The sequence below is a fragment of the Panthera leo genome, chromosome F3, assembly GCF_018350215.1.
Source record: "Panthera leo isolate Ple1 chromosome F3, P.leo_Ple1_pat1.1, whole genome shotgun sequence".
NCBI classification, from domain to species: domain Eukaryota; kingdom Metazoa; phylum Chordata; class Mammalia; order Carnivora; family Felidae; genus Panthera; species Panthera leo.
In genome coordinates, this window is record NC_056696.1 from 47,911,468 (window position 1) to 47,930,252 (window position 18,785).

Sequence of the window (18,785 nt, forward strand, 5' to 3'; positions counted from 1 at the left end):
ACAGGCTAAAGATTGGGATTGTGATACCTCCAGTTTTGGTTTTCTTTTTCAATGTTACTTTGGCTAGTTGGGGTCTTTTTGGTTCCATACAAATTTTAGAATTGTTTGTTCTGTGAAGAAAGCTGGTGTTATTTTAATAGGGATCACATTGAATATATAGATTGCTTTGGGTAGTATCAACATTTTAACAATATTTGTTCTTCCTATCCATGAGCATGGAATGTTTTTCCATTTCTTTGTGTCTTCTTCAATTTCTTTCATAAGCTTCGTATAGTTTTCAGCATACAGATCTTTTACCTCTTTCATTAGGTTTATTCCTAGGTATCTTATGGTTGTTGGTGCAATTGTAAATGGGATCGATCCCTTAATCTCTCTTTCTATTGCTTCATTATTGGTGTATAGAAATGCAACTGATTTCTGTACATTGATTCTATATCCTGCGACTTGGCTGAATTCATGTATCAGTTCTAGCAGTTTTTTGGTGGCATCTTTCAGGTTTTCCACGTAGAGTATCATGTCATCTGTGAAAAGTGAAAGTTTGACTTCTTCCTTGCCAATTTGGATGCCTTTTGTTTCAATTTGTTGTCTGATTCCTGAGGCTAGCACTTCAAACCCTATGTTAAACAACAGTGATGAAAGTGGACATCCCTGTCGTGTTCCTGATCTCAGGGGGAAAGCTCTCATATTTTCCCCATTGAGGCTGATATTAGCTGTGGGCCTTTCAAATATGGCTTTTATGATGTTAGGTATGTTCGTTCTATACTGACTTTCCTGAGGGTTTTTATTAAGAAAGGAAGTTGCATTTTGTCAAATGCTTTTTCTGCTTCTATTGACAGGATCATATGTTTCTTATCCTTTCTTCTATTAATGTGATGTATCACGCTGATTGATTTGCAAATATTGAACCAGGCCTGCAGCCCAGGAATGAATCCCACTTGATCATGGTGAATAATTCTTTTAATATACTGCTGAATTCGATTTGCTAGGATCTTGTTGAGAATTTTTGCATCCATGTTCATCAGGGATATTGGCCTATAATTCTCATTTTTAGTGGGGTCTTTGTCTGGTTTGGGAATCAATGTAATGCTGGCTCCAGAGAATGAGTCTGGAAGCTTTCCTTTCATTTCTAATGTTGTATTTCTTTGTATTTTGCCAGTTTCACTACAGTATGTCATGGTGTTGGCCTGTTTTTGTGGGTTTTGAAGAGAGTTCTCTGTGCCTCGTGGACTTGGATGGCTGTTTCCTTCTCAGATTGGGGAAGTTCTCAGCTATAATCTGTTCAAATAAACCTTCTTCCCCTTTCTCTCTTCTTCTTCTGGAACTCCTATGATATGGATATTACTTCATTTCATTGAATCACTTAGGTGTCCTAACTCTCCATTCATGGTCTAGTAATTGTATTTCCCTCTTTTTCTCAGCTTCACTATTTTCCATAATTTTATCTTCTGTTTCACCTATTCTCTCCTCTGCTTCTCCAATCCTTGCTCTCACTGAATCTAGTTATTTTGTGTCTCATTTACAACATTTCTTCATTCATTATGACTATTTCTTAGGTCTTTGATCTGGGCAGCAATAGATTCTCTGCTGTCTTCTATGCTTTTTTCAGGCCCAGTTATTAGATATGGGTGTTATTCTAAAATCTTGTGCAGGGGCGCCTCGCTGGCTCAGTTGGTTAAGTACCTGACTTTGGCTCAGGTCATGATCTCACAGTTCATGAGCTTGAGTTCCACATTGGGCCTTGTGCTGACAGCTTAGAGCCTGGAGCCTGTTTCAGATTCTGTGTCTCCCTCTGTCTCTCTCTCTGCTCTCTCTCTCTCAAAAGTAAATAAACATTAAAAAAAACTAAATTCTTGTTCAGATATATTGTTTATATCTGTTTTGAGCAATTCTCTGGCTGTCATTTCTTCCTGGAATTTCTTTTGAGGAGAATTCTTCCATTTCATCATTTTGACTAGGTTTCTGCCTTTTACATGTTGTTGTTGATGTTTCTTTCATTATTTATTTTTTGAGAAAGAGAGATCAGAGTGTGAGCAGAGGGGGGGAGGGGCAGAGAGAAGGAGAGACACAGAATCCGAAGCAGGCTCCAGCCTCCTCACTGTCATCACAGAGCCCGATGCGGGGATGGAACTCATGATCCATGAGATCATGACCTGAGCTGAAGTCAGATGCTTAACTGACTGAGCCACCCAGGCGCCCCTTTTACGTGCTTTAATAGCTTGTTATGTGTCCTGCACCTGTGAGCACTACTATATTAAAAAGCGGTCACACACTGTCCAGGGCCTGGCCCTTCAGGAGGGGTTTTTGGAGTGTGTTGCATGCCCTCTGTTGTTGCATATTTGGCTGTGCTATCCCACTACTTGTAGTGGTGGACTGTTTGGACTGTCCAGCAGGTGTGCTTTGATTTGTTCATTAAAGTAACCCTGGAAAAAAGGAAAAGGAGGGGGGGCCTTATCTCATACAAAGAAGAAAATGAAAGAGGTGAAAAAAAAAAAAAAAGACCAGGCAGAGAATCAAAGAAAGTATAAGGGCTTAATCCAGAGAGAGAGAGGAAAATAAAGAAGGGGATACAGAAAAGGTATCAAAAGAAGAGAGTAAAAATGCCTGATTAAACAAACAACCAGAGCAGAGAAAGAAAGAAAGAAAGAAAGAAAGAAAGAAAGAAAGAAAGAAAGAAAGATGTAAATATATATAAAATATATATAAATTATATAAATTTATATAAATATATAAATATATATTTATATATTTATAATTGACTAAAAATCAAATCAAATCAAAAACTATGAGCCTCATTCCAAGGGAAGGGAAAAAAAGAGGAGGGTAGAAAGAAAAAGAAGGGAGAAGGAAAGAAAAGCGAAAATAATAATAATAATAATAATAATAATAATAAAATTATTAAAAAGAGACTAACATACTAAACCTGTGGACAGTCATCTGTTGGTGCCTGGGACCAGTGGCTGCACACGTCTGGAAGAGAAGCTGTCCCGTTAGATCAGTGTCAGTCCCAATCCAGGAGATAAGCAGTTACCAGGCACGGAGAGGCAGGGATGGTGTAAGCGGGTCCCACCTCCTCTGGGCGCCGCTGTCCCTTCCCTGAAGCCACACCCTGTTGGTGATGGGGAGAAAGACGGCCACACCCCAATCTCTCCTCCCCGGACCACGCGTCTCACACCACACTCTCGAGGCAGCCCTCACAGAGTGGCACCGGCAGGTGGCTTGTCCTGCGGCACCGTCCCCTGCGCCTCCTGGGCCCTCAGTGAGGATTGAGAACCTGATGTCTTAAAGGATCCCACACCACATGGACCAGGTTCCGGGGTAGTGCCACTCTGCCCTGCCCATTGGCTGGTGCGGCCTGCAGGCTCTTTCGTCCTTGTTGGGGGCAACATACCCTCTTCCCACAGTACTGAAGGCAGGAGACCGTTTGCTCACAGTGCACCCCTGAGATGGCTACTATGCCCCAGGGCTGGCTCCCCACCTCCCCAGGCCAGGGGTCAGGTCAGAGGCCTCGATCAGGAGAAAGTCCCGCACTTTTGAGAACTCCAGCCTTCAGCTCCTAAGGCCGTTCACAAAGTAGAAACTGGCACACTCTGTACTTCTCATTCCCCTGTCCAGGGTCCGGAGAGGTTTTTCTCTTGTACTAACAATACTGCAATCCACAGCTTCTCTTTCTCTCCCTTTTGTCTCTGGCAGAAGGGGTTCCCTCCCCTCCGTGCCCACACTGTTTGGTCTCCCCCAATTTGCATACACGCACCTCAGTCCCTCCAAGCTGTCTCCCTCCACCTGTGGACATTTTTCTGTCACTCTGCAGACTGACTTTGTGGGTGTTCAGGTGTTCTGACCTCAATACTGCCGTGTTGTGGGTTGAGGGAAATCCTGGTCCCCCTACTTCTCTGCCATCATAACTCTTCCTCCTAATTTTTAAAACAACGACAGTATACCTATGAAATACAAAACCTAACCTTTGTCAATGCCCTCCAGCTAAAGACTACCAGGAACACACATCTAATTGGACAGATTGGGTTTATTACTCATTGCAGCAATAAATAAAACAACCAATGGGAAATTGATGGGCATCTCAGTAAGAAGATATTAGAAAGAACTAACAGGATTTAGGTTTATGTTAGGTGATTTTGAGGAGAATTTACGGAAGCCGTGCTTTGTTTTAGGTTGGATGGGGTCAGTAAGCAGGGGTATTTCTATGAATGGATACCTTAAATTTTATCTAGTATGAGGAAAGACTATACTGAGGCTAATGATGCAACTGGTATTAAAAAGAGAGAGAAGAAGAAAAGAAAAAGAGAGGGAAAAGCAAAAGCTGTGGTCACTCACTCAGCCAGGACGTGACTTTTCTTGTAGTATGGACCATATTCATGTTTTTTATTCAGACATCGTTGGGGGTGGGCTCGTTCTTGCCTTGATCCATCATGGTCACAGACTGACTCCGTCTAATTTTGATATTCTGTGAAATTTTGCAACAGACCCAAAGAACACCAAGGTCAAGCTGGGAATTCTTGAGCAGCCCAAGGAAACACAAAGACCTAGCTGATAGCACCAGGGTCTGCCTTTCACATTCGATTAGAAGGCACAAAATACATGAAGAATAAAATACACCTAACAAAAGTCACTAACAACCCAGTTTTTAAATTAATGAACTAAGACTTGAAAGTAGCTTCCTTAATCTGTAAAAGGGTGCCTGTGTCCATTTCCTTTTGCTACTGTAACAAATTACCACAAATCTAGTGGCATGAACAACAGAAATTTATTACCTTACAGTTGGAAGTCTGCTATGGGTCTCACTGGGTTAGATTCAAGATGTCAGCAGATCTGTTCCTTCTGGATGCTCTAGGGGAGACTTTCTTTCCTTGCCTTTTTCAGCTTTTTGAGGCCACCCACGTTCCTTGCTCCTGGCCCCTTCCTCCATTTTCAAATCCAGCAACAGAGCCTAGGAGTCTTTCTTATGCTGCCTTCTTTCTTGTTGTCTCCTCTGCCTCCCTCTTCTTCTTACAAGGATCCTGTGATTTTAGTGAGCCTATCCAGATAATCCAGGATAATTTCCTCATCTCAAGGTCATCTGACTATCAAACTTAATTTCCCTTCCCATGTAACCTAACATATTCACAGGTTCCAGGAATTAGGATGTAGACATCTTGGAGGAAGGAGGGGAAGAGGGCAGGATTGGACATTATTCTGCCTACCACGGCACCTTAAAAAGCCCACAGCAGATGTAAAAAAAAAAAAAAAAAAAAAAAATTTTTTTAAATCAGGACAAAGAATGCCTATAATCACTGCTTTAGTTCAACATTGGAATAAAGGTTTTCAATTTGTCACTGCAATGTTTCTCGGACTACACCACATTGCCATGGCTAGTTTCTAAAATGCAAGCAATGGTCCTAATAACAATCTACTCACAGTTGCACACAACCTGAGAACACACATTTTCAGTAAGATCTAAGTCAGGGCTAGCAAATGCATAGCACCACACCTCCCACTTGACTCCTCAGCCGCTGGGGGATGTTATTCACATAGCCCTGTACTCTCTCCCATGGATCAGGGACAAAGACACAGAGTCCTCTGCAATATATTATTTGCAGCAACCACAACCTGTGGATAAGGGCTGGAACATGAAATGAAATCTATTTGCCCATCCTGATCTAGACGAGTAAACCCTGATATATAAAGGATGAGAAGAGTCATTGCTTTTGTTCTAAACCTCACACAGCAAAGTGGGAGTGGGAAGTTTTACAACCAGATTTAACTTCCTAAAGATGTCACAGATCTTTAAATTGGTATTTAATAAACCTCTAAGGGCAGTGGAATAATATTCCCTAGACTCATTTTATTCTTTATGCAAAAAGAGCAACCCCAAATTGCAGCATAGCCTGCTTAAGCTAGCATCTTTTCTATATATATAAATATTCATATATATATTAAACCTTTTTCCTTAATGTCTAAGGATTAGACACCAGGGTAAAGGTATTACAAGACTAGTTTTTTATTTTTATTTTTCTTAATTTGTTAATTTATTCTTGAGAGACAGAGCACAAATGGGGGAGGTGCAGAGAGAGAGGGAGACATGGAATCTGAATCAGGCTCCAGGCTCTGAGCTGTCAGCACAGAGCCTGACGTGGGGCTTGAACCCTGTGAGATCATGACCTGAGCTGCAGTCAGACGCCCAACCAACTGAGCTACTCAGGCTCACCACAAGACTAGTTTATTAAGGTAACTAGCTAATATAAGATGCTAATAGCTCAATTATGAATACTTGATCTTATTCATAAGGAAAACAAATTGAAAAATTCAGGCAAGGGCGCCCGGGTGGCTCAGTGGGTTGAGCGTCCAACTCTTGGTATCGCCTCAGGTCATGATCTCACAGTTTCCTGAGTCTGAACTCCGAGTTGAGCTCCATGCTGACAGTTCAGAAGCTGCTAGGAATTCTCTATCCCCTGCCCCTCTCTCTGCCCCTCTCCCACTCACACTATCTCTGTCTCTCTCAACATAAATAAACTTAAAAAAAATAATAAAATAGAGATAATAACAGTATACTTCCTAGAATCTAGTTCCCCTCAAATCTGTGTACTTTCTTTCTGAGCAGCCTGAAACTCACCAATGATTTTATGAAAATAGAGACTGTTTTATTACCCAACTCTGTGGTATAGTTCTTTTCTTCTTTTCTTTTCTTTTCTTTTCTTTTCTTTTCTTTTCTTTTCTTTCTTTTTTCTTTTCAAGTAGGCTTCACAGCCTGTGTGGAGCCTGGTTCAACGGGCTTGAAATCATGACCCTGAGATCAAGACCTGAGCTGAAATCTGGAATCAGATGCTTAACCGACTGAACCACCCAGGCACAAGTGTTGTATAGTTTTGCAATAATAACTTCCTCCCAATAGATCTGTTTTCTTCCCTTACGATGATATTGTTATATACTGAGTCTTAAACTATGATCAAGTGGGAAAAAATCCATACAGCATCCTCAGAGGTACTTTTACACACTGACTGTCACATACCACTCGGGGGGCGGGGGGGAAGAGATGGGGCACCTGGGTGGCTCAGTCGGTTGAGCGTCCGACTTTGGCTCAGGTCATGATCTCACAGTTCGTGGGTTCGAGCCCTGTGTCCGGCTCTGTGCTGACAGCTCAGGACCTGCAGCCTGATTCAGATTCTGTGTCACCCTCTCTCTGACCCTCCCCCGTTCATGCTCTTTCTCTGTCTCAAAAATAAAAAAGATAAACATTAAAAAAAATTTTTTTTAATAAAAAAAGAGAGAGAGAGAGATTCCATTTCTGAAATTGCTCTGGCAGAGCCTAGCTTTGTAGAACCACCTTACCTCAGGGTAAGAAAACACCTAGACAGGGTGGATAAAAATTTAAACTTCTCATAGCTGAGTACAGGTAGGTAGAGTTTCTACAGAATGATAGAGACTTTCTTTGGCTCTTCCCTTCCCTAAGTCTAGGAAGTTTTGGCAAGTTAGAAAATAGGATAGTAATCACAGCAGTCAGACTAACCTTTTTTCTGTAGATATAAGTCGGTTTATCACTCCTTTGCATAAAGCCATCCCATTGCTACCCATCACATTTAGGGGGGAAAAAAGCAAACTACTCGGCAAGACCTATCAGGCATTTCCTGAGCCAGTCCCTGCCTACTTCCCTCTCTAACCTCCTACCATTCTGCCACCTGCTCAATGGACCAGCCTTTCTGCTTTCCCTCTAACAGGTGAAACTAATTCATGCCTCAGGACTTTGCACTTGCAGTGTTCCTTCCTGAAACAATCTTCTCTGAGATCTTCACATGCCTTATTCTTTCACATCATTTGTGTCACTTCTCAAATGTCACTCACTGAGTTTCTTCCTGACTTCCTAGCTCAGAGATCCCTTCTATTTTCTTCATAGCACTTATTACTATGTACTTGCACATTCTGTCTATTCCGCTGAAATGTAAGTTTCAGAACAACAGGGAGGGACCAGACACCCGAATAGTTCCTAGTACTCAGTGCACGCTTAATCAATGTGGGTTAGGTGCTTAAAATAAGTGCCATTTCCTTAGAAAAAAATAAGTCTGGTGGTTTCTGCAAATGTCTCTCCCTTTTAGGTCAGTTTCCTACTCCCTAGATTAGATTCTGACCCTCTAAAATCACATCAACCCCTTATCTCACTTCCCCAACCCTACTGGTTCAGGTCACCCCACAAGTCATTTGGGAAATGGCCAATGCCCCTTTAACGTGGTATGCCTGAATTGTGACATCACAAGAACTGCCCTTCTCCAAGAAGTGACCGTGAGTTAAGCAAGGAAACATAAAGCAAGATGTGATACAATGTAAATGTGGGGTTTTAGGCATGTTTGGATGTTACTGCTTATATAAAAGCTTTCTTCCTTTAATAAAAATAATACTTCAATATGGGAACTCTAAACAATATATTAGCCAAAAGAAGAAAATAAAAATTGATCATGATTCTCTTAATCAGAGAGCCACTGTTAAAACCTTGGTATTGTATATGTATACCTTTGTTTTCTATTTATGCATATACTCTACATCTACCTTTGTAAGCTACTTTATTTTAATCTAACAATATATAATGAGTATTTTTATGCCATTAATTATTTTTCCATAGCTTGATTTTAATTACTTTGTCAACAAACATGTATTGAGCTTAAATGGATTATTGTCCTTGAGCAAAGCAGGTGGGATTCTCTGGGGTCCAGCTTTTTACTGCAGCCTCCTCATGGAGGAATGGCAACATCAGGCCAGTTGTTTTGGAAGGCAAAAGAACACGAAGATCAAGATTTTGGGGAACTAAACATTAATTTTAGTTCTATTAAGAGTTCCAAGATGAGGCTTGACAAAACACAGAAGGAGTCCGTCCAGAATAGGTAACCAAGACTCAAAATACTTCTTGGTTAAAATAGAACTCATCTACCAGAATCATGTTAAGATCAAGAGCAAGACAAAAAGGACATTAGAGGGAGAATGGGAAAGGCGGGGGGGGGGGGGGGGCGGAGAGTAGGAGACACAACAGAAGTGTGCTCTCCGTAGGAGAGTAAAATCCATTGTCCAGAGCCCCGACCCAGAAGAAAGACTCATTGGAGGTATGATAGGTGAGCAGAACCCAGAAAGCCCAGTGACACAGTAAATAAATAGCTTCAACTTAAGCCACAAAGGGCTTAAAATGGGGAAGCCTGCTGTCAGGCAGGACCCACAAAAGAAGGTTCAGTGCAGATCCAGTGGTAGATGTGGGTACAGCAGGAAAATAACGATGTCTGGGTCTTATAGAAGGGAGAGGCCTGTGGACTTCAGGAGGCATAGGTAGTAAGTTCCTCAAAGACAGCATTGAATTTTTCAGCCACGTGCCCAGGTTCCACCAGTAGGACTACCAAGAACATAGATGAGAAAAGAGAAAACTTCACTGTTGTTATAGCACGAGGGTCAGTGTGGAAAGGTTATGCCTTGCCTTCTGGCATTTAGCAAAGTTTTATGCAAGCTCTAAGCTCTATCTTACAGGTGCTCAGGTTGGTTAGGGAGAAACAGGAAGAAGGATACAAAAACATTATGTGCATGAAAACAAATGCCCTGAAAGCCTCACAGAGCCTCTGTGTGGGGTTCTCAGGTGAAGGCAGTAGGATGTCTTTCTCTGACTTTGAATGCTACATTCTTTTCCCAGTTACCCAAGCAGCTGGCCTCGATCCCTAATACCTTTTAGAATGTATGTGTTTACTCATAAGTGCCTCTCTCTTCCTGGAGACTAGATAGGAGCTCCCGGGAAACAGGGCATGTGACTACACACTGAAATGCCCCTCTTGCCTCAGCTCTGAGGATCTGTTGCTGGATTCACTTTGTCTCACTCTTTTCTTTTTTCTTTTTTCTTTTTTTCTAATGTTTATTTATTTTTGAGAAAGAGAGCATAAGCAGGGGAGGAGCAGAGAGAGAGGGAGACACAGAATCCGAAGGAGGCTCCAGGCTCTGAGCTGTCAGCACAGAGCCCAACACGCGGCTCACACCCAGGAGCCGTGAGATTATGACCTGAGCTGAAATCAAATGCTTAACCGACTGAGCCACCCAGGAGCCCCTGTCCAAGTCTTTTTTACGAGGAGAAAGCCAGACCCCCCGGGAGGCGGCTTAGTCCTTCAGGTAAACAGACTTTGCCAGCCCAGTTTACCAGGCACACCCAGATTTACTCTTCACCTGGCCTCCCTACTAACAGCAACCCCACCCCTGTGCTCATGTATCCTCTACCCCCACATGCGTTTGAACCATAACAAAGATTAAATAGCACTGGGGTTGTTATGTGAACTCAACCACAATAGATGACAATGGCTCAAGGAGTAAAGTTGAAAAGCAGAGATGTCAACCAAGATAACTTTGCCTATGTGTTCAAATGGAATAATTGGAACACCTGTTTCTCCTGCTTCAGGAAAGCCCGTGGCCCTACCGTCTCTCTACGGAAATGCTTATTTCTCACTCAGTCACATCCGGCTCAAACTTTCTGTATTGTCTCAATTCATCCCATGTTTGGAACATCTTGCCACACAGTACCAGGAGCACTTTTTGCACACTGTATCACCTCATGTTGGACATTACCTCCGATCTGTTCGCGCCCCCAAATGCCACCAACAGAAGGTGGCATATGGAGCAGATTTTAAGTATAAATTTCAAGTAATGGGAAGAGTCCACAGCACATCATTGCCAATAAAGTCTAATAGTAAATTCGATTCTTGGAGCATTTCGACTGCTTTCCCACCTACTTTTCTCTCAGGTCTCCTTCCTGAGAAGAGCCCATCATATTGTGACCTCCCTCCTGCTCACCTCTGACCTCCTCTTCTTCCTCAAGTTGCTCTTACTTCTTCCGGCAGAGCCATTTCATTGTTCACCATTTTGTTGTTACACACTTTCCAGATCAAAACCTTAAAATTTTCCCTTCCTCCTCTAAAGTAGTCTCGGTGGTATTATCCTCAGACATAACAAGTATCTCTCTCTCTCTTTTAGCAAGTATCTCCATAAGAGCAACTCTAGCACTGGTTATTAAAAGAACATTTTGTTATCCTGCCATAGCCGGAAAAGAAGAGAATGTTTGGAAATCCTCTAAACCTAAGGTTGCATTCTTTGGGAGAAAAAATATTTATTACCCTTCCACCCCAGCCCCTCCTGTACAATGAATGACCCTCAAACCATCACGGCCACGCAGAATCCAGCTCTGGAAGGGAAGGCACACCTCTGGGTGTGACGCCATGTGTAAGGAAAGGTGGAAAAACAAGAGGGAAGGTGCATCTGGACACGACAAAATATATGCATCCAAAGCTCCACGAAACAGCATGAAACCCAGTCTTGCTGAAATAAAATCCCATCTGTCCCACACAATCATTTTCCCCTTGTTAAATAAGATGCCAAGTTACTTTCACCAGATTGGCATTTGGCCTATGCGAGAACAAACAGGAGAATCTCCCTAAGTTTGTTTCTGGATATGAACAATGGTGATTGCTGCCGTTGTTTGTGGAACCTCCCTGTCAAAGCAGCTGAGCGATTGGCAACACGCGGGCATGGGAATGGCAGAGCGGGCCCGCCAGTATCTATTGCAGTCATTTGCCAGGATAATGTGGGCTTGTCAATTACACTGTCAGGCAGCAACTTATGTTGAATTTGAAACAGTAAATGTCATACAAAAGCATAAGTGATTTATAGATGAGAGTACAGGAGCACTTAAAATCTGCAATGTAATGAAATGAGATACCAACAGATTGCATGTTTTGTGGTTATTACCACAGAGGGGGGAAAAAACCCTCTAGAAAAGAAATAACTATTTGAGAGCAATCAGCTCCGAAGCGCGAACCACTTCCCACCTCACCCCCTCTCCCAATTCTTGGAACACTCAGTCGATCTATCAATCTGACTAACTAATAATGCCTTGGTACTTTACTCTAAGTAACAAAAGCTACAGCACTCAAATCAAAAGTCTGCTCTCCAGTGCACTTTGCAGCCTCACAATACACCATGTGACAAAATGCAAAAGGCCTTGCTAAAGGCAAGGGGGAAAAAAAAACAGAAAAATTCAAGGTAGGTCATAAGCTAGAGCTAAACTGACCTATTTTGATACAGCCAAGCTTCCATTTGTTTTTTGAGGCTTGCCCTTTGAAACCACATTGTTACATTGAAATGTTTGCTTCTGTTGCTAGATCTGCTTGCAAGAACAAAACAGGTTCCGAGACAAGAAATCTGAAATTGGTCGCACACCACGCTCTTATCCTCCGTTGCCAGCTCTGCAATTCCATCCTGGAGGCCGCTCTGACCTGTGCTTCCATTACTTCCTATCTGCTGACAAGACTTCAGTCTCTCTCCCACCTCCCTCTCTCCCAGCTCCCCTGTCCATTGCTCTTGGCTTTGTTTTCAGGATCCCGATGGGGATTCTAACCAGTTTCCATAGCTATTTGACCCCCTTGACTCGGCTTCTTGCACTTGGCTTACATGTTTTATCCTCCCTGTCCCGTCTACACCTCCATGCTGCCTGAGCTATTTCCTGTCTTGCCCTTTTGCCTTGTAGCCTTCCTATTGTCTCGGCTACCTTTTAAATCTTTACCGCTCTTTTTCCTACAGTACTTTTACTGTGGCTCCTTTAATGATATGTTCTCATAACATAGTCCGCAAGCTAGCCACCAAACTTTCAATGCAGAAAGCTCACCTCCCCAATGCACAGTCAAAATTTCTGGCCTCCCCTGCCCAGTCTACCTTGACACTTCTACAGGAAGCCAGGATACTTCTGCTCAGGCAGAAACTCATCATCCATAATGAAACATAATACAGAACAATTCTAAATTATTCCTGCCCACCAGAAAGAGATGTTGTATTCTTTACTTAAAGAGATGGAAACCTGGAGCTTTCATATAAGCGCCAAGTATATTTTCGAGCCACAGATCTCAACAGTAATATTAATTATTGTTACCAAATGAGGGAGCTCCATAGAGGATTTTCTTGAGGAAAGGGAAATGTTGGAGATTCCAACTTTAATTTTTTTATTTTTTATTTTTTTTTAATTATTATTTTTTTAACGTTTATTTATTTTTGAGACAGAGAGAGACAGAACATGAACAGGGGAGGGGCAGAGAGAGAGGGAGACACAGAATCCGAACAGGCTCCAGGCTCTGAGCTGTCAGCACAGAGCCCGATGCGGGGCTCGAACTCATGGACCGTGAGATCATGACCTGAGCCGAAGTCGGTTGCTCAACCGACTGAGCCACCCAGGCGCCCCCCAACTTTGATTTTTAATTCTTCCCTTGCCACGGTGATCGCAATATCAGAAGTTTATGAGGTGGGGTAGTCTTTAGCACATCCTTTTTTGTGTGCTTTTATATTGGGATAAACTGACAGACCACCATGTCTGTATATCTTACAGTTGAACCACCATATCTCAGTATATCCTATGTTTTTGTTTTTTTTTTTTTTTTTCATTTAAAAAATGTAAGTGGGGTCATTTTCCCTAAGGAAAATGGAAATCTCTTTTTTCAAATGTAAGTGCTCTGTTCTGTTTGACATATACTGCTACATTCCTTGGCATCATCAACAAGGAAAACTGGAATATAATAAACTCTAGGATTACATATAATGAGCCATTATCTCTCAACTCCTACACTGTGCCCTTGTCATAAGGGAGGTTCTGCTGAAAGGCACATTAACTCCTTTATTTATCACTGAAACTCAATCCTGATGGGTTTATATTTAAACATGACTAAGTACAGTGGGGAATGTAAGATTGAAATGGTTCATGACTCCTTATAGTTTACTTTCTTAAGCAGAATGATATCACACATATAGAAAGAGATAACTACTATGCAAATAAAAAATGAATAAAGGACATTCATGGATAAGCTCTTCAGCAGAGATAAACATCCTGAATTCTTTCACCAAGAAAATTACCTAAAGTGGGAAGTGTATCTAAAATCAGACATAACAATTCAGACTCCTTTCTACCGCTGCTGGCTGGGAAAACCTGGACAAGTTATTTAACTTCTAGGAACTTCTTTTCTTCTCATCTGGTAAAAAGGGATAATTTCTAATCTCTTCAAAATTAAAATGAATTACATAGATAAAAGCCTCAGTAAATGCTGGTCCCTTTTTCCTTGTCCATAGATGCTATTCAAGATTCTCATCAAACTATCCCTCTTAGAGATCACTCTCCAGAATATTGGCCCAGACTGACACCTCCCCAGAACCTTTGCACTTGGCTGTTCCCTGTGCCCAGAAGGCTCATCCCCAAGATCTTCTTCTGGCTAACTCCCCATTATTCACTTTCAGCCCATTTCTGGCCACCTCAGAGATGTCTCCCATGTTGCACACTCTCTCTATCCCATTACTGTTTTATCATCTTTGTGGCACTTACTGCTACATGAACTCCTCTTATTATCTGTTCGTTTCACAATTTATTGATCAGTCTACACACACACACACAGAACAATCTTCACGGAAGGAAAGAACCTGAGCACCTAGTTCACTGCCAGATCAACATAGTGTTTATACTCGACCTTGAAAACAATGAAGAGCCAAGTCACTGAAGACAGTGAGGGTTATCATCTCAGATCACACTCTGGCCACAGTGTGAAAAATGGAAGGCTCTGGAAAAGGCAAACTTATGGAGACGGTAAAAAGATCAGTGGTTGCCAGGACTTGGGAGGAAGGAGAGATGAATAGATGGAGCACAGAGGATTTTTAGTATGACAAACTTTCTGTATGATACTATAATGGTGGATACACTGTCATTATCCATTTGTCAAAATCCATAGGATGTACAACACCAAGAGCGAACCCTAACATAAACTACGAACTTTGTATGAAAAGAATGTGTCAGCATTGCTTCATCATTTGTAACAAATGTGCCACTCTAGTGAGGATGTCGATAGGGGGAGAGGGTGTACTTGTGTGGGGGAAGGGAGTATACGGGAACTCTATATTTTCTGTGCAGTTTTGCTGTGAACCTAAAACTGTTCTACAAAATGAAGTCTTTTTTTTTTTTTTTTTTTTTTTTTTTTTAATGGATTGAAGAAAGCAAAACTTTAGACAGGGAAATGGGAATAAGACTGGAATAATCTAGGGACACCTGGGTGGCTCAGTCGGTTAAGCATCTGACTCTTGATTTAGGCTCAGGTCATGATCTCACAGTTCATGAGTTCAAACCCTGAATCAGACTCTGTGCTGATAGTACAGAGCCTACTTGGGATTCTCTCTCTCCCCTTCCTCTCTGCCCCTATCCTACTTGCTCTCTCTCAAAATAAATAAATAAACTTAAAAAAAAATTGGAATAATCCAGGCAAGATATGACGAAGGCCTAACCTACAGCTAGACTCCCACACAGGCTAGGGTTTATGTCCTTTGGGTGTGTAAATGTTCGTCTCAAACAGAACACCTTGACAGGGAAACAATCCCAAGAATGCGATCCTTCTGCATCTAATATAATGAGTCTATTACCTACACTGATCTATCTCTTTTGCTTTTTTTAGTTAAAATATATACATATATATTAAACAGCCAGTCCCTATTAATAGGCTCTTAAGCAGTTTATAGTCAACTAAATCCCAAAGATATTTTACATAATAATATACCATCAAAATACATTTTCTCCATCTTCTATTTTCAAAAATCTTTGTTGGTTTCAAGCCAATCTGCTTGGCTATCATGATTGTTTTGATTCCTCATTTATTCAACATAATATCAGGTTCATCTGTCTCTCGAGTGGGTCACCCACATATTTTATAAGCATGCCTTCTATATTTTTATCCCATTGCAGCAAATGATTCTTTTTTTAAAAATTTTTTTTCCAACGTTTATTTATTTTTGAGAGACAGAGAGAGCCAGAGCGTGAGCGGGGGAGGGCCAGAGAGAGAGAGGGATATACAGAATTCGAAGCAGGCTCCAGGCTCTGAGCTGTCAGCACAGAGCCCGACGCGGGGCTCAAAGTCACAAACCGTGAGATCATGACCTGAGCCGAAGTCAGATGCTTAACCGACTGAGCCACACAGGCGCCCCTGCAAATGATTCTTTATAAGCAGCCAGAGAGTGGAGGGATATACAAAGCCTAACAGTGCCCTTTACCTCTCATCTCAAGCTATGTTCTATACACTAAATTCCAGGGTAAGCAAGAAGCTGCCACGAATTTCTGTGTTTCTTTATGGAAAACACTTGTGAAAAATTGACGATTGGAAGGCTAAGAGGTCCCGATGGGACAAATCTAGAGAACTTCATCCATTTTTATATAAATGCATTAATCTAATCACTGTCATTTTAGTTGTCAAATCACATTTCTCCATCTGGTCCACAGGCCATCAGGAAAGAACTCCTGGTTCTGGGGGCTGTGTTGAAGCTGGATTGCACGGCTGACTCTGTATGCCTGCTGCACCCTGGCCCCATTTTAGGTGGACACAGCACTGATTAAATCCCTGCCCTCATCAAGCCTACTCTCTAGAGAAGTGACATTCTAGTGGTACCTGAATATTCTATGCCATAAACTTCAGGTTATTCTATTTATTAGTCTTTCTTAGAGGATTTTCAGGTCAGGATGCCTTTAAAAGTCTATGCCTCTTCTAGATATTGGTCCTTAATTTCTTACCCCTTCTAGTTTTATACGTGCCCTCTTCAGATTCTGAGCTCAACAGACTAATTCTGAGATGGAGGCATTTACTTGTTTACACGCCTCCCTGTCTGCATACTGCTCCTGACCACAGCTGGGGACAGACGGATTCACTTCCAGTCCTGGCTCTTCCACTTATTGGCTGTTATTTGGGTGAATTACTCAGCCTCTCACAGCCTTTTTTCATCTGCAAAGTATAGATTACCAGACATACTGTAGAGCTCTGTTGTAAAGCGTAAATGAGCTAATGAATATAAAACACTCAGCAAAGTGCCCAGCATGTAGGAATCCCTTAGCATTTATATACACAAAGCTTAATGCTCTTGATTTATGCTCTCGTTGTGAATTTCTGACAATGTCATCAGATCTCTTTTTTTTTTCTGAAATTTTAAATTTGTGTTCTCACTTAAATGTCCCTTATTGCAGGATATCATGGATTCCTCTAGCCCAGGTAGCCACTGTCTCACCTGTAAGGATGTGGGCTCCATGAGGACCAGGGGCTCGCTTTTCTATCTTGTCCGAAACAGCATCTCCAGCAACTCAGGTAGTTCCTGGTACATAAAAAGGCATGCAAATATTAAATGAAAGAACTGATCCCGTTTAGGAAACATGTGCCTGCTCTCCCTTACTCTACTAATACTAACTCAGGGATGACAAGACACTGTCTCAATTCCCATTAATTATAAATAACTAACCACATTTTCTTGTCTGTCAGAATTAAATAATGAAAATTCTCCTCATCGATGCTTTGCATTTTGAGTGATGACACTGTCATTTTATTAGACATAGAAATAAACTATGTTCTTCTTGAAAGCTGAACACACACTCAAAACTGTTCTCGTGGCTGTTATGTCACGTTTGCAAAAGACTTCGATGGTTGTTGCCACACAGATATGTTTGAACAAGAAAATATAGGACCATGTTATATACAGTAGTTTTGATCTCTTCCTGACATATGTTAAAATCTAACAGTGATAGTATACTGAGTAAGCATAAGGCCACATAGGCCTACTAGAAGTATGAATAGTATAACTCTACAGATTATTCAGCTGGGAAGTTCTTAAGTGTTTACTGAGAATCTACTATGTGGACAGCACTATAGAAGTTACCAAAATAGTATCAAAACACATCTATTCAGGGATGCCTGAGTGGCTCAGTTGGTTAAGCGTCTGACTTCAGCTCAGGTCATGATTTCACAGTTTGTGAGTTTAAGCCCCACATCGGGGTCTGTGCTGACAGCTCAGAGCCTGGAGCCTACTTTGGATTCTGCGTCTCCCTCTCTCTCTCTGCCTCTCTCCCACTTGTGCTCTGTCTCTCTCTTTCTCTCAAAAATAAATAAAATGTAGGAGCACCTGGGTGGCTCAGTCGGCTGAGCTTCCAACTTCAGCTCAAGTCATGATCTCACGGTTCATGGGTTCAAGCCCCACATCAGGCTCTGTGCTCAGCTCTGTGACAGCTCGGAGCCTGAAGCCTGCTTCTGATTCTGTGTCTCACTCTCTCTCTCTGCCCCTCCCCTGCTCACGCTGTCTCTCTCTGTCTCTCAAAAATAAATAAATGTTAAAAAAATTTTTTTTTAATAAATAAAATTAAAAAAAAAGAAATTTTAAAAACACATCTATTCAAAGAGTAAAACTCTATATTAAAACATACAAATGGCACTTGAACTAAATAAATCTGAGAAACCCAGGACTTCCTCTCTTCTTGGATTCCAGTTTCACACCACAGTCTATTCTAAGGTACAGTGACAGTGGTAGGTTTTATAAAAACCTACAATCTACAATCCACACAGTCCAACCCAAACACAGATCTCCTTGGTTCATTTCCATTTTCCTGTGATGAAAAGCAAACACACAAGGTGCATTCTTCAGAAGCAGTATTGCAAGCATCACTATCTGAGGGATAAATTGTTAAGAGAATCAGGGGTTGGGAACAGGCTAGCAATGTTCTGAGAGACATTTACGTATCTGCATGTTGATTTTCTCCCTCACCATATAAATGTATCTCTTGGTGATTGTCTATCCTGTAATACATTAAATAAGCATTCCCTGTTGAATTCCTGCTTGAATTTCTCAAGTTCAAGCACAAGGATGCCAGGCAAGACTGTTCAGAGGGCTCTGTGAATGGTCTCTCCTCACCTAGTCTGGTACCAGGCTTATTCCATTCTCATGACTCAGGTTGACCCAAATACAAT

The 18,785-nt window shown here is 41.7% G+C and overlaps 1 long non-coding RNA gene across 1 annotated transcript in view; it reads right to left on the minus strand.

Annotated features, from left to right (window-relative positions):
* LOC122212291 overlaps positions 1–18,785 on the minus strand; it is an 83,476-nt gene that overhangs the window by 20,876 nt on the left and 43,815 nt on the right. The window contains exons 3-5 of the long non-coding RNA XR_006199091.1: positions 17,062–17,145; positions 4,330–4,459; positions 2,912–3,911 (exon numbers count right to left, since the gene is read on the minus strand). This is a non-coding gene — a long non-coding RNA (uncharacterized LOC122212291). The remainder of the gene's footprint in view (positions 1–2,911; positions 3,912–4,329; positions 4,460–17,061; positions 17,146–18,785) is intronic.